A 4163-nucleotide genomic window follows, 5' to 3' on the forward strand; every position below is an offset into this window, starting at 1 on the left:
GTTAGCTTAAACTCTCCCCAGCCTTTGAAAATGCACATGGATTCGGCAATGAGAAACAATGAAATCTGGCCGTGTGTAGCAACATGGATGGACCTTGAGGGTGTTATGCTGAGCGAAATAAGTCAGGCAGAGAAGGACAAATATCATATGTTTGCACGTATAGGAGGATTAGGAGGAACTTGACGGAGGACCAAGGGGGAGAAGAAGGGCGGAAATGGTGGGGGAAAGGGAGAGGCAAACCATGAGAGACTCTTGAATGCTGACAAAAACTGAGGACTGATGGATGTTGGGGGGGAGGAGGGATGGGCATGGAGGAGGACACTTGTGGGGATGAGCACTGGGTGTTATGTGGAAACTAATTTGACAATAAACTATTTGAAAATGCACATGGATTCTATTTTCCAGTATATAGCATACCCTTCTGTGAGACAGACCTCCAACATTCAGTTTCGTTCAGCATATGCATATCAATCACCTACTGTGGGTGTCCCATTGTACTTGGAGGGATACAAACATGAGCAAAACAAAGTCTGTTCTCTCAATGAGCACACAGTCTAATTTTAGATGCTCATAGGCAAAAGAGCTCTAACACCAGGCAGACTGGCAACATGGTGGAGAGAGATTGTTTCCAGCTGGAGGATCTGTTAAAAGTTTTTGTGTAGGGGCACCTGGGTGGCTCAGTTAGCTAAGCGTCCGAGTTTGGCTCAGGTCATGATCTTACATTTCATGAATTTGAGCCCCACATCTGGCTCTCTGCTGTCAGCACAGAGCCTGCTTCAGATCCTCAATCTCTCTCTTGCTCTCTGACTCTCTCTCTCTCTTTCTCAAAAAATAAATCAACATTTAAGATTTTTTGTATAATGTGGCATTTGTCCTGGGCCTTAAAGATGGTTCCAGTTTTCTTTTTGAGACAAGTTGAAGATTATTTGCCAATGCTCTCTGATTAGTCTTCATATTTATCAAGCATACTGTAGTTCATATTATATTAAAAGCTAAATCTCATCTTTCCAACTTGAAACTGTGTGTGTGTGTGTGTGTGTGTGTGTGTGTGTTAGATTTACACATAAACACTCTCCTTTATCAAGCTCTCTACTTGATCTTAAGATAGTAATGGTGGGAATCACTAGACCACAGAAACAAAGACTTTTTTTTTAGTTGTTGCCCTTTCTATAATTTTCCATGTATAATTCCCCAAAATGCAAACACAGTAAAACCTTGGATTGTGAGTAACTTGTTCTCCAAGTATTCCACAAGACAGGCAAACATTTCTAATACATTTTAACTCGATGAACAAGCAACATCTTGCCATACAAAATAGCATGGAACATCGAATGTCCTACGTTCACAACTGAGCCAATGGTTCTTCTCTCTCTCCCCCACTTGCTATGTGGATAATCGTCTCCCATGTTGGATGCTAGGTCTCTGGCCACGATGTTTGGCAGAAATCCGTGATTTTTCAGAACATTGGAAGGTATCCACAACCGGCATTAGTGTATTTTTGTCACCTCAAAGCACCTATGGACAGTCCTCTGCTTTTCCATACAAGAGTAAGCTTAGGAATGCTTTGCTTCATTCTAGGTCAGGCTGCCTGCAGATATAGACCTTTCCCTCTGCTGTTTTATTGCCAGTTAGATTATAGTCAACATCCGTGGGAGCATATACAATGGCCCCATGCAGAAAAAGATTCCACTGAGCCAATAAATAGCAGCGATTCCGTTAGTGATAGTGAGAGTCGTCCTACATAATAACCCTCCTCTCTCTGGTCTCCTTCACACCAGCCATGAAGGTTTTCAAAGGTAAGTGCAGGTTAATTTATTTTTCTTTATATTTTGTATTTTCTTTATTATTTTGTATTATATTACAGCATCATAATCATTTTTATATGGATATCTTTGGGTTGTGGAATGAATCACTTGAATTTCCATTATTTCTTATGGGAAAATTCACTTTGCTATACAAGTGCTTTAGATTACAAGCATGTTTCCAGAATAAATTATGCTTGTAAACCAAGGTTTTAAGGTAATTTACTGTAAAGAAAATAATACCACACTTCATACTTGCTTTCATTAAGGTTTACTATACTATATATTCTAAATATTTATATTTCCATGTTCTTCTCTGGAATGAATGCCTGAGAACAAGGACTATACAGTAATTCAACTTTGCATCTACAGTATGTTATAGGAAATAGTTATTTGATAAATAGTAAATTAATCTCCACTACTATCATTCCATCATTATCACTGAGTACAAATAGAGACAAAGAATCTTTTTCCCATCAATTTATACCTGACTTGTGGGATTTTTGTTTGAAAGACGAGTGTCCCCAATAAGATTCACATAATGTACCTATTTTTATAATTTCTGAGCATTCTTCAGACCAAGTTAAGGACACAAATAGCAGAGACTGAACAATGCACTAAAGCCTATTTCTAGTACCAGAAGTGGCATTTTTCTTTAACAAGTTTTAGTTAGATACCTGCCATGTACCAGAAAGCATATTTGTAGACTATTTCTATCACACTTGGGCAAAATTAACCTGTGGCACTCAGGGTAGATCAAAGATAAGAGTAACACGGATTATAAAATGAAGGAAAGGGGGTGCCTGAGTGGCCCAGTCAGTTAAGCGTCTGACTTTGGTTCAGGTCATGATCTCACAACTCGTGGGTTCAAGCCCCGCGTCATGCTCTGGGCTGACAGCTTGAAGTCTGGAGCCTGCTTCGGATTCTGTGTCTCCCTCTCTCTCTGCCCCTCCCTGGCTTGCACTCTTTCTCAAAAATAAATAAACGTTAAAAATTTTTTAATAAAAAAATAAAATGAAGGAATGGAATATAGAACTGTCCAGTTAGCAATGTGGGACTTCGTCTGTCCTGCCTGTAAGGACAGACTTTCAAGATACTTAAGTAATCCACACACACAAAAAATTTTTTTGACTGGGTAAATAACTTTCTTTCTTTAGGGGAGAGGGCAGATGTCAAGTCTCAGAACTTCTGAAATTGTTTCTTGGTGCCAGTGGCCTCCGTGACTTTGAGCATGCTGAAGTGCACAAGGGCCGGCACTCACCCACTGTGACAATGTCGCTGATGCGGACATCCCGGAAGCAGGGGGACAGGTGCACGGGCAGGTTCCTGTGACGTTTCTCAAAGTGGTTGTACTTTCGGATGTAGTGGAGATAGTCTCAGGGTGACAATGGTCCTATGCATCTTCATCCTGGTCACCACACCAGACAGAAGCCGCCCTCCGATGGAGACATTACAAGGAAAGGGGAATTTCTTGTCAATATAGGTGCCCTCGGTGGCCTCCTTGGGCGTACTGAGGCCCAGACCAGTTTCTGTGGTGTCACAGGAGCTTCTCCTTGCCACTTCCTCCAAGCAGGACCCTCTTCTTATTTTGAAAGATGGCTGGCTACTTTCCGTCAGCAGGCTCCGTCTGAACGACCACCATCTCCCCGGCCGCCTGAAGGAAAGGTAACCCACAAAATCTTAACTTTTCTGCCACTTATTGTGCTAATGTTTCTACTGAGTCCTACCCGCTAGCAGTCACAGAGGCACTGGAAAGAGCATGCAAAATCCCGCATCATTTTGAGGCCCTTTTTTGGTGTCCCTTTTTCCCTCAGGAGTTCAAGAGTCCTTTAAGGACACACACATGTCTGCTTTCTCCTTTCTGCTCCACCTCAGAACCTGCTCTCCAGAGCCTCCATTCATAGCTCCAAAGAGCTAGATGGTGACTTGGTCCCTCACCCTCCCTCTAGTAGAGAAAAGCTGAGAAATTGTAATCAATTGCTCAGGATCACACAGTTATTTAAGCTCAGACCTCTTAATGCCCGAGTGCTCTTGTCAACATATGGGGTGGCCTTGTATTAATATGTCACTGATAGCCTAAAATGGCCCTCCTCTTTCAGATACTTGCCTTTTCTCAAGATCATGACTTAAATAAAATAGTAACTTGGAGCTTTATGTTAGATTGGACATTAGGGGAGTCATAGAACTCTTTTGAGGTTCCTAAAATTGTGTCCTATAGCTGCCTACATAACAAGCTTAGGTCACCCAGGAAATCACAGCTTGCATTTTATTGAGACAAAGGAGGATCACATGATTGGTACCTGCCATGTGCCAGACACTGCGCTACACGTTTTACCCATGAGACCACATTTCATCTTTTTT

At 41.7% G+C, this 4163-nt stretch overlaps 1 pseudogene; it reads right to left on the minus strand.

Annotated features, from left to right (window-relative positions):
- Window positions 1-2981: 2981 nt before the first annotated feature.
- LOC144229225 (small ribosomal subunit protein uS17 pseudogene) lies at window positions 2982-3453 on the minus strand (annotated as a pseudogene).
- Between the last annotated feature and the right edge of the window lie 710 nt (window positions 3454-4163).

This window comes from Crocuta crocuta, unplaced genomic scaffold (genome assembly GCF_008692635.1).
Source record: "Crocuta crocuta isolate KB4526 unplaced genomic scaffold, BGI_CrCroc_1.0 scaffold163, whole genome shotgun sequence".
NCBI lineage: Eukaryota > Metazoa > Chordata > Mammalia > Carnivora > Hyaenidae > Crocuta > Crocuta crocuta.